Source organism: Gobio gobio (assembly GCF_949357685.1).
Source record: "Gobio gobio genome assembly, chromosome: 7".
In the NCBI taxonomy this organism is placed as follows: Eukaryota; Metazoa; Chordata; class Actinopteri; order Cypriniformes; family Gobionidae; genus Gobio; species Gobio gobio.
Genome location: NC_137103.1, coordinates 32527671 through 32540168, shown reverse-complemented (window position 1 = coordinate 32540168; position 12498 = coordinate 32527671). Strand labels below are relative to the sequence as shown.

Sequence of the window (12498 nt, the reverse complement as noted above, 5' to 3'; positions counted from 1 at the left end):
ACCTGTTTAAAAATAATTGTTTTGGCCATTGCGTTTGGTGCCACTAGTGGTGTAGAAATTACACCCTTCTCCTTTAAATGACTTGCAGAAATGCATTTGAATAATTTTGGGTGGCCAGCATTTCATGGCCATTCGTACATGAGTATTTTTCCATTCAGACTTTTTTTTTTCTAAACCTAAGCTTCTTTTTTTCTCTTGTGCTCTTTTTCATGTCTATCACCCCTAATAGCTTCTCTCCATGAGCTGCCACAGGAGATAACTTTCACCAATACATCAAAAATGAAGCAATTAAAATCAGGAAGGAAGTTATTTCAGGGTGGAATTAGGTCCAGTTTCCTGTTAAAAGTCAGTCTGGTGGGACTGAAAATGCAGTCATACCGGCAGCACCTGTTTTTTTCTCCTGACAGTGTTCGATGCGGGATGTGTCATACATCCATGTACACCGAGTCCCTCGGCTGGCATGTGCTAGACATGAGTTGGTGGTTTGGCAGCTGGAGAGTCGGTGGTGTGGGGATTCTACCGAGGTAGGTGATATTCGCTTGAGCCTGATGCCACTCAGGATAGCAGCATCTGTATCAGTCCCCGCGTGGCTCCCCTCAGCCTGTCAGACGCTATTACCGAAGAGCCGTCTCCCCTGACAGGGCCCGGGAGCTCCTCGCTGGGAAGAGCGTCACTCTAATCAAGAGCAGACTGCCAAGCGGTTAAGGAGGGAGACAGGAGCCTTTCTGCCCTCCCCACTAGCCGCCCCCCACCCTCATCAGAGGCAAACAGCACGTACATGGGCATCCTGGGAATGGGGAATGTCACTCAGTCACACAATGGCAGGCACGTCTCTGTGTGAGGGGGCGCAAAAAATACATCATCTGGTGAGACATGGACCAGATTCTCTTCCCCCCCAACCCCCTTGTTTGTGCCTCTCCGGGATATCGTGGCTGATTTGCTTCTATTTTTTCCCTCCCATGACCCTGTTGGCCACCCTCCCTGAGAGCTGTCACAGATAATGTGCTTCTTTAAGAAAGCAAGTGTTGAATCCAAATTCACTAGTTGCTCTCTTCCCCAGATGAAACTAGTTAAATGAATATTCCAGGTTCAGGACAAGTTAAGCTTAGTTGCATTTGTGGCGTAATGTTTATGGCCACACAAAAAACAATTTATCATTTGATGCAGGTGATGCACTTAACTACAGTGAAATAAATGGGGCCAATTTTTTTCAGAGGATTTAAAGCAGAAATGTCAAGCTTAAAATTGTTCTGAAAAAAAAGTATTTACATTAATTTTCTGTTAAACTTGTGTATTGTTTGACATTTTTTAATCATCAACATCGGCTGATATAATTTTCTGTTTGGCTTATAAGTGACTTTTATTATACCAGCGCTAAGAATGGCAGCACCTGAAAAGTGTTGATTCTCTGTATTCATTCGTTTGCTCTCTTTGTTTAACAGTTCTGTTTCATAAATTATTTGACAGAACTGTTAAACAAAGAAATTAAATGGTAAATGAAAAAGTAGTGATGAAAATTTCAGTAACCGAAAACACAGTTTTGGAGGGCTGAAATCATTGCACGAACCAGTGATGTTTAATAAGCATTCTCCGATGATCTCTGTCTATTTTGTGCACACAATGTGGATAAGCTACAACAGGTAAACATGTCAACTGGACGCTATAGGGCCGGGTTGACGATATGGGTTTTTTATCGAACTTCATTTTGATGAACCAAGATTTGTTAGTCTAGATGCTGTTTTTAGATGATCTATAAACTAAACTTCACTAAAATATAAAGTTCAGTCATGAAACTCTAATCGCTGATTGGTTCTTTCAGTTCTACGACACCAACCAATCAGAGGTACTTCCCCATTTACGTGGCTTTATTTATACCGTATCGTAGCCGCTATCAGCATGCCGCACAATATGAGAACTCCTATAAATCCACCTCCTCCCCAGCACCACCTGTAGAGATCTGGTAAGGGTGGTTATATCATTCTGCAGCAGCCTTTTCTTGTTGTTATCTTGACTAAGCTGAACATTATGTATTTGCTCAGCAACCACAGCAGCAGCAGATCTCGTCCGCCAAAATCAAGCCTATGTACATTCCATGCTCAATGCTAATAAAATGCTGGTTGAATCTATTCGCTCCGAGAGTTGTCATGATTGAACATTATTTGTACTGCATCTACCATCCAATAATCACAATAAATTGTATGCTTTGTTATTTTGAAATGAAACAAAATCCGAGCTTTCAAAATCAATAAATTAATGAGTAAGTTAATGAAAACTTTGCCTTTCCAATATTAGCAGAAAGTCAAACGCTAATACTTTCTCTTATAGCATTTGTATTTAGCAAATATACTTTTAACATTAACGTGTTTGAATTAACGTCTTTCAGATGGAGAAGCGTGCACTACTGATCACAGAACCGCTCTTCACTAACACGCTGGGCATATATTTATTTAATTAAAATCACAGCCTTTACGCTTTCATAATCGCAAATAAGCCAAATCGCGATTGCGGTTTGATTTCGATTAATCGTGCAGCCCTACTATCAGCAAATCCATATTATTTGATTTCTAATTTTAACGTCTATATAGATTGGCCATATATTTTTTCTATATGGACATTTTTGTGGGAACCAACATTATGCCAAAAGTGCTGTTGCTTGAGCTGAACTTGAACTGTAATATTCTTTTAAATTCCTAATTTCAGACCTCTCAAACCTATTCTCACAAGGCATTTCAAAGTCCGTCAACTGAAGCGAGCAACATTTTGGAATGATGAGAGAACAAATCGCATGTGAGTGAACGATGTTCACCCCCGCGTCCTTGTGCGAGACTCTCCCGTTCGCATTCCTCCACTGGTTTAAGGTCAACTCATCCCTTTGGGATGGAACTAATGATCTGCCAGAAAGGCCCAGTTTTCCGTCGACGTTCCCTGGAGCTTTTACTCTGTCACAAACGCTGTGCCAGACATCCATCACTCCACTGGCCCAGCTGACAGGGCTACGCAAAGACGCTATCTCTGTCTTTTGTCACGAACCACAGGTGTTCCAAGTGCCTGGAACATTAAGTCTTCTTAGTGCAAGTGCCACTCGCAACGTCTGAGATTTTCAGATTCCAGGGTTCGGACAGCTTTGCGTTTTACAAGGAAACGGTGGTTGGAGTACCATGGATGTCACTGGAATTCAAACAGAAGATGTCCTGACTTGTTTCTCCGTTCCTCAGGGCTTCGACTCCATCTTTGACAGATTTGTCCTACTGATAAGGATCAGCTGATGTTACTGATACACAGCCGATAGGCTTTACGTTATCTTAATGGAAGAGAAAAAAACAGACCTGGCAGACTTCTTGTCTGTGACTGTCTCTGTACATGTCAGATTGAGCTGTGCACGCGTGTGCACGGAATGTCTGTTTGCAGTCACAGCCGCTCACTCATGGTGCACTTTGAGCATCGTTCAGGCCTCTCATGTTTCTCGAGTCGTGCTGTTTTAGCCCTCATAATGTGCCCAAGGGTGAAAAGAAATGCTACATAATGCTTAATGAATCAAATGGGTTATATCATGTTCCACAATGCATAATTAACTCGCTATGCCTGTTTCATCTCAAGCTGTTGTGTACCCACTGGAAAGTAGACAAGTACACACATTTGCTTTTCTTACTCCATATCAGATCAAGACTCTTTTAGCGCTTCTCAGTCTGTTGGGCCATATGGGAGTTTTGCATCTGCACTCGAGATACTCCACTGTTTTAAATATGACACTCAAATTTCACACTTCCTCGCAGATATCCTTACATTTAGAGTTTCACTCCCTCGCAGTGTTTTACAATAAACACATATGACAACCTCACTTCAGTACACACATTTGTGCGGGTACAAACCAACTGTCTTTTCACCTGTTTGCTAACACCCCATCTTAACCAAGATAGTCTCATAAGGGAGATGTTACTATAGCAATATCTATCCTGGATATCCCAAAAAGTCACGTTCTTACCTCAGTTTACAAGATTCCGTTTAAGCCTACTTTGAATATTATCGCGTTTGAATGATACAAAACACATACAGTGGTGGCCAAAATTATTAGAACATCTGACAGATCTGAAAATATTTACCTCTTTTTTTGGTCTCCAAAACATGATTTCATTTCATAATGTTCATGAAACATGCAGATGGTTGCTCTGACCATCAAATATCAGGTGAAGTGAGTAATATTTGGTATGTCCACCTTTTGCAGCAATTACAGCAGCACATCTCTCTGGCACAGTGTCAATATATTTCCTCTTAGAACTTCAACACTAATGTTATCCCATGCCTTCTGCAACTGAAGCCAAAGGCTTTCCTTTGAATGTACAAGCTCAGTCCAGTTTATTTTCCAACTCACCCCAAATGTGCTCGATGGGGTTGAGGTCCGGACTTTGAGGGGGCCAGTCCATCATTTTCAATGTTCCAGCAGATTCCTTCGTCGCAGGTAGTTCCGGCAATAGTTCGAAGTGTTCGAATAATTTTGGCCACCACTGTAAGTGAGTTATGTATCAGCGTACAACTTGAATTTACTATTTTTATGATATTTCTATGATGCTTTTATCCTGTTGTTGGGACAAGAAGTAACCATTGAGAACATGAAAATAGCCCAAAAAGCTGGCATTTTGCTACAACAACAAATGTATGGGTTCCAAACATCATGAGAGTAATTTAGTGATGACAATTTTCATTTTAACCCTAAAAAACCTTGGGTAAACTATAATGGAATCCTCCAAAACTAGCTGAATGTGGGACCAGAATGACTTTTGAATACAGCACAAGAGTGACATTTTGGTGGTGCAGGATACAAGTCGCTAGACTGCCGTTTCCTTATGGGAGAGTGTTGTCTTAACATGTCAGCAACTGTACGGTAGTTTTCAGTGCTGTTAGTGCTTCCTCTTACAGAAGTGTAGACGCAGTATGCAGTCAGTCTTATCACCGCACCGATCGCTTCTGCTGCTCACTGTGTCTGACTTTAATTGCCTGTCTTGGCTCAGTCTAGCCCTACTGCTTGAGAAGTTTCTTTGTGTAGGCTAAGCAGTACAAGCGGTGCCTAGCATAGATGGATTGACTTGTCAGAAATAGAACAGCTGATTTGTGCCTCTGAATAGATGAATAGATCAATAATAGATGGACTGACTGATGCTGGAATGAATGGCTGAATTGAGGGGAAAAAACTGATGGGTGAAAAACAAGGGATTAATGGGCTGCCACTTGCTCGTTCTAATACTCACTCTAATAATACTGCAATACTTTTCTGTTGGCTTCCTTCCTGTGATTAAGCGTGACATCAATTCTAGGCAAAGTGTGAATGAAATGTTAAAACGTGGGAGCACAGGTGTCTCTGAGTGATGTTTGTAAGGACTTTTCAATGTTGTGAAAAAACAGTCTTCAAAATAAGTACAAGATAATGAAGGAAATTGGAGCAAAAGCAAGACCTCTGTTAGCCAGAGCACAGCCCCACAGCAGCCCCTGCAGGACAAACCAGGAACTGCATCACCACTGATGGAGGTTATAAGTCAGAGGAATCAAAACACAATGCATTAGAAAGAAGGGTTTCGGCAGAATATATTATTTCTTTCTTTATATTCTTTCACAAACAGCTATATTACACACTGCATGAAAGGTAATATTCGAAAAAGCGTAATAGGGGCACTTTAATCTTTATAAACAAGTTTAAAAATATGCATAATTTCTTAAAGTTGTCAGTAATATTTCAGACTTCCCCTACTGAAGCACATAGGAGCTGTACTTGCTTGTTATCTACTTTTTTTAACTGACAAAAAAAGAAAAGATTTCCAATTTTTTCACTGATAAACTTAATTGTATTTTGTAAATATATACCAATTTTGAAATTCAAAAATCACATTTCTCAATGCAAGAATGCAAAATCTTAGGTCTTTCACCACCATCTACCATACATAATATTGTGAAAAGATTCAGGGAATCCACAGAAATCTCAGTACATGTAGGGCAAGGCAGGATGCCTCTGTTGAATATGTTTGACCTTTGAGCTCTCAGACAGCACTGCATAAGAAACCTTCATTCTACTCTGTTAAATATAGCCACATGTGCTCGGGAGTTCTTTGGAAAACCGTTGTCTCTTAACACAGTCTGCTGGTGCTTCAAGAAATGCAGGTTGAATCTCAGTTATGCAAGGAGAAAGCTATACATCTGTTCAATGCAGAGATGCCGGTGAGTTCTCTGGGCTCGATCTCATCTCAGATGATCCCAAACACAGTGTGTGCTGTGGTCAGATGAGTCCACATTTTAGCTTGTTTTTGGGGAAAACGGACATTGAGATCCCAAAGACTAAAGGGATCATTGAGACTTTCATAAGCAACAGGTACAAAAGCAAATATCTGTCATGCTATGGGGGTGTATCGGTGCAAACGGTATGGGTGACTTGCATATGTGTGACCATTGATGTGGAGGTGTAGATTGGAATTGTACAGATACATTTAATGGCATCAAGATTACATCCTTCCTGAGACAATGCCAGGCCTCATTCTGCACATGCTAAAACAGAGTTTTTTCTAGACACTCTATACCGTATGGTGGATGTGCTTGACTGCCTGCCTGTGGTGTTACCGAGATGTTACCAGTTCAGTGACTAACTTGACTTAAAGGTACTTAAGAGCCAGTGTGTAGTGAGTCATTTTGTTTTTCACGTTTGTCGGCCTCCACACTGAGTGTTTGTGTATCTGGCCTCTGTTGGGAGGCTCATTGCGTTAGATTGCTTTCGAGCACATGCTGTCTGGCCTTATGGTCGTCACTTACATGTTTCTTTATCTTCCTATGTCGTTCCTTCTCTCACTGTGACTCTTGTGTTACAGTTTCCTTTTCTCCCTTGCTTTGTCTTAACCCTAGAATGCAGGAACCAATAAACCTACACGAATGCACAAAGAAAAATGACCTGTATCGGAATTAATGGTTTTCTTCAAAAACTCAGGTGTCCTATTAATTAAATAATTAAAATAAAAGATGATACACAAATGTTTTAGCGGTAAAACCCTGGTTCAATTGCTCTGTTAGTACGGTTCATTTGAATAAGTGTGAACACTGCCATCCGTATGCCATCTGTGCTCACGAAACAAGTGGACTAAGACCCCTGAAAAGATGGGTCTCGGTCCAATTCCAAACAAACTCTGGTGCAGTTTGAATTTAAATTTGAATTAAATATGAACACAACACGGATCAAAAACATGTTAACAAACCAAAAACAGGACATGATGTCACAAGATGCGACCCTGAAAAGGACAGAATGCTCAAGCATAACTGTTTTTTCTTGTCATAGTCGCGATGTTGCCCATCACAGTTTGGTACAGGCATCAGAACTGCATCTACTCGCAGCAGATCTTCGTTTGTGTTTATAACGAAAGGATTACTGCTGCGGTTTTTTACACATTTTATAAGCTTTTTATGAGTTCTCAGCGGGTCAAAATACCATCATATGTAGGCTACGCACATACAACAAGCGCATTTAGCCCATCACACAGCATTGTTTTGTATGTTCGGTAAATTCAGTTGTACAATATACATCATTAAAGCCGACCAATAAGGTTGTGAGCATATCCCTATACCTTTAGTATCGGTGTTAAAAACATCAATCTGAAAGCTAAGCAGACCAGGGGCCCATTTCAGAAAGGAGGTTAAGTGAAAACTCTGAGTATGTTAACCCTGAAATGAGGGAAACTGGGTTTTCCGTTTCAGAATGGGAGGTATGTCAAACCCGAGAAAGCAGGGTAAGTCAAGCCCATTTCTGAAAGAGAGGTAACTTATACTCAGAGTCAGTTACCATGGTAACTTACTCTGTGAACCTAACCTGGTCTGGAGCAGGTTTTCTTCGGTAAACCCAGAGTTTCTTTCGGTCTCCTACCCCTTTTTAAAGTGCGAGCAGTGTTTAAATACTTAATTCATTCATTCACACTGCAAATAAAGTATTTATATCTAGTAGGCCTAGTAAAAAAAATTGAAATTCTTAAATCAAGATGCATCTTCTATAAAGGAAAAATTATATAAGATATTTAGTCTTGTTTCCTGGGGGATCTAAATTAAGTGCATTTTACTTAAAACAAGTACAATTATCTGCCAGTGGGATAAGAAAAATAATTTTACGGTCTATGATCTGCCCGCATTGTCACTATGATAATTGAAATGAGCCGATGACATCACTGTTTTCTCCAGAGTGGCTGTACAGCCGAATCAAATTCTGTTTGATTTATTTTCCCTTTGAAACAATCAGCATTGTAAAAAGTGCTATATAAATAAAGTTGACTTGAGTTGACTTGATGTAATTACTCTGATTAAGAAATGTAACAGGTTGGATCAGAGAACATTTAATTATATGAAAAGAGCATTAGACTATGTGGAAAAAGCTGCTGCACATTGAAACAGACAATGAATATTTATTTAATATGTCAAACATTTGTAAAGTCATGCAGCCTACAACCAATCTTTTATGCTTAAAGCTTTACCTGATTTAATTGTGTTTTATACATAATTTTTAGCTGCTGCTAAATTCTTTCCCCCCCCTTTTTTCTTCTTTTTTTTTGCCCGTGGAATACCAGGAAAATTACTATTATTTCAGTGACTTACTGTTCTGGCAGTTTTTACCTCTGATATTATAACAGTCGGTGATTAAGAATCAAACTTACGTTTGACCCAGAAGTATGCGGATGTCTTTTTGTTGGCTGCTATTGCCATGGTGAATCCTAATTTCGGAGCTCCATTGATGGTGACTTTTCATAGTCGTGGTGTACATGCTTAACTCAGAGTCAGTCTACTCAGAGTTGATTAAACTACCTCAATTCAGCTGTTCTGAAACCCAAAACTCAGAGTTTCCAATCTCAGGGAAAGTCAACTCAGAGTTCAAGTTTAAACTCAGAGTTGGTTGAACCTCCTTACTGAAACAGGCCCCAGGGCTAAATGTGTGGTTATTTTTTTGTTTTGTTTTTTGCAAACTGAACTACAAGTGTAAACCTTAGATCTACTGTAAAGTATATTCTAATCTGAACCTTCACTCCCCACATTTCTCACAGACCATTTGAAAAGGATCTTTTCAGACAGAGAATAACATTCAAATAACATTTGCACCTTTCTAAGAAAAACTTTTGGGCAGTTTGAACCTCTTCCTTTGTTTGGGTCTTCAGCAGTCCTTTCCTTTGGCCTTTCTCTACTCCTCTACTGCATCTGAAATCGCATCCATGAATCTGTAAAGTGTCGATTGGATGTGAACTTCAGAATCATGGCAGAAGTAGTAGATCATCTGGGTATTTTTTGCCTACTTTTTTATGAATACTGTGAATTCAAACGTACTACTCAGGGTAGACGGATAGCCAGTGTGTTTTGGTTTACATCAGAGTTGTAAACCATGATGTGCTACTTGTTAGTTAGTTGCAGGTGGTATTTTTAATTAAGGGTTTGGGACATTCTCATTTTAGATTGGACAAAAATCTGTGTAGTGCAGAATAAGTCATCATTATTTTTAGTCCATATTTGTTCCATCCTGTTTTGGGCTTTTTAAATGCAAGAAAACCTGTGTGTTAGACATTCTGGAACTGCTGTTTAGTTTGGGTAATTCAGTTGTCTGCAAACAAGAAAAGGAGACTTGTCTAATGTTATTTTTTATCACGGCTAACTAGCTTTTTCTGCTGTGGAATAGGACAGGTATATGTGTATTATATCTATCAGCATGCTTTTCAGCCTTTTCAAGGTCCTTTCATTCATCATAATGCTACTTCAATCCTATTCTTCTGACCTGCAAGGGAAAAGCTGTTTTGTGTTGTAGCTGAAGTGTCTGCTCTTTTTAACTGTTAGTGTGTCAGACACTCATTACTTGCCCTCAATTTATTTCAATTAACTTTTCAACATAATCACCAGTTATTTTTCCTCAAAGATGAAGTGCTAATGCACTCCTTCCCCTCAAGGGGCAAAGTTAAAAGGACTGAACTACAGGGGCTCTGCAAAAGAGGCATTTCTCGGGGCATGCTGGGGGCTGCCTGGGGCTGGCCAGCCTTTCTCACTATTGCATCATGCCAGGTCAAAAAAGTGATTGAACACTTGAAGCTGTAAAAATGTCAACAACAAAAAAAGAGGAAAAGGTTTAAAAGCGGGTAATATCCATTTCACTCTCTCTCTTCCTTCTCCTCCTCTCATTCTTTCTGTGTTTATTTTGAGATCATCTCAATGCTTTGCTCTTCTGAGATTTCACTCTGTTTTTCTGTTCTGGTGTCTCGGTTGCATTTTACTGTCACTCAGTCTTTTCTATCGCTCTCCATCTCAGGTGGGCTAATAGTGGAATATTTTTATCAAAGAGAACTCAAGTCACACTCGACCTTAGTTGAGAAAGCAAATCTGTCACTACTCAAGGTCCTTAGATCAAAGATTGGCCCTTGCCATATTTAAACCTACAACTTTTTGATTATCGACCCAGATCTTTGATGATGAATGTTTAGTCATATCAATCCATCCATCCATCAGTTGTATAACATTTTACAATAATTAATTACAGTCCTTGAAACAAATGAGTGGTTTGCAATTACAAATGAGTGAGTCACTGAATTATTTACTCGACCAATTTATTCAAAATCACTGATTCATTCAGTTTGACCAACAAAAATATTACCAAAGTAATGTTGTGTCTAAAAATTAAAACCCTGTCTACACCAGATGCGAGCGACGATTCAAAAGTAAACATAACCCTATTATAATCAGTGATACTGTCTTTTGCAACACAACAAGTAACCAACAGTAAACGGATGACCCATTCTATTTCTGGTGTCCTCCATGATCTTGTACTTGTGACACAAAGGTCAAATGGATTTGGATCGTTTGCCTTGACGTGTCCAGTGTAAACAGCTTCAGGAGCCATTCACACAGAACTTATTTGCGCATACCATTCCACTACACTATACTTTTCCACCGTTTTTATGCGCTAGACGGACGCGTTTGACAGCTGCTTCACGTCTTTTGCAAAGAAAAAAAAAGAAGTAAAAAAAAAAACGTATCTATACACTCTAAAAAAAAAAAGGTTCTATATTGCACCAAAAATGGTTCTTGGCTCGTAATCATAGGGGAACCTTTTTTAGTGCTATATAGCACCAATTTTGGTGCTTCAGAGGTTCTTCAGCGGTTCTTCAGAGGTTCTTCAGAGGTTCTTCAGCGGTTCTTCAGAGGTTCTTCAGAGGTTCTTCAGCGGTTCTTCACCGGTTCTTCAGAGGTTCTTCACCGGTTCTTTGACTAAGGTGCTATATAGCACCTCTGAAGAACCACTGAAGCACCAAAATTGGTGCTATATAGCACTAAAAAAGGTTCCCCTATGATTACGAGCCTTTTTTTTTAGAGTGTAGAATTTGCATTGTTTTCCTTCCACCACCCTTCTTCTTGTGTTTATATATATATATATATATATACACTCTAAAAAATGCTGGGTTAAAAACAACCCAAGTTGGGTTGAAAATGGACTAACCCAGCAATTGGGTTGTTTTAAGTGGTTGGGTTAAATGTTTGCTTAAAACAACCCAATCGCTGGGTTAGTCCATTTTCAACCCAACTTGGGTTATTTTTTACCCATCATTTTTTAGAGTGTATATATATGTGTATGTGGAAAAAAACCTATATATATATTCATTCATGTCTGTCTTTTTCCTTGTTCTATATTCCGTTCATTTCTATTTATACAGTATAATCATCTCCTGTAGACCTAGTTTTTCCCTTTTTTCCTCCTATTTCACCCCCCTCTCTCGATCTCTTGCCAGCGTTGGCTCAGAGCTTTCTCATCCTGCATAATATTGCTTCTCAGCCGATAAAACAGTGAGTACAAATCCCGCTCCAGAATCGATGGGCACAGTTAGTATTCCTGTGACCCCTGCCAACCAGCTGGCTTCCAGCCACACAGTCCCTCAGCCAACATGTGAGCTGACAGACCACTGCAGCCCTGCACTGTACCTGCCTCCCCAGGGGCCAGACAGACCCTGCCTGCTGGACCAGACACAGTGTGTCTCCAGGTGCATATGTGTGTGCGGTCTGGTCGGACTCTTCCAAAATACCTGCGTGAGGTTTGGAACGGCTTCATTTTCCACCAGGCCACCCAGGGATTTTAAACTGCCTGCTTCTTATGAAGTCAAACTTTAGTGGGTTTCAAAGAGATTCACAGGAATATTTGAGACAGTTTTTTGTGCACTGAAGTAGATCTTTTGTCTTTCTTTTTTAATTATTTTGTTCGTCATAATTCTGGGGAGGTACCAGTAATGAAATTGTGTCTGATTGATTAATTACATATTTAATACATTTAAATCTAAATCAATTAGATGATTCATTATGTTATGGCCAATTTTACATTTCTTTGTATTTACATTGACGTGAAATGAATCTTTTGTTGTTGTAATTTCTGTCAGATAAATTTTAAAGTCTACAATAGCATTATCAGTAAAATATTTTCTTTTCTATTATTTTTGCCTAGATTGTGCATCTTAAAAAGGATAACCT

At 39.6% G+C, this 12498-nt stretch overlaps 1 protein-coding gene across 2 annotated transcripts in view; it reads left to right on the top strand.

Annotated features, from left to right (window-relative positions):
- Positions 1-12498, top strand: part of tmeff2a (transmembrane protein with EGF-like and two follistatin-like domains 2a) — a 76688-nt gene that overhangs the window by 16665 nt on the left and 47525 nt on the right. The window lies entirely within an intron of this gene.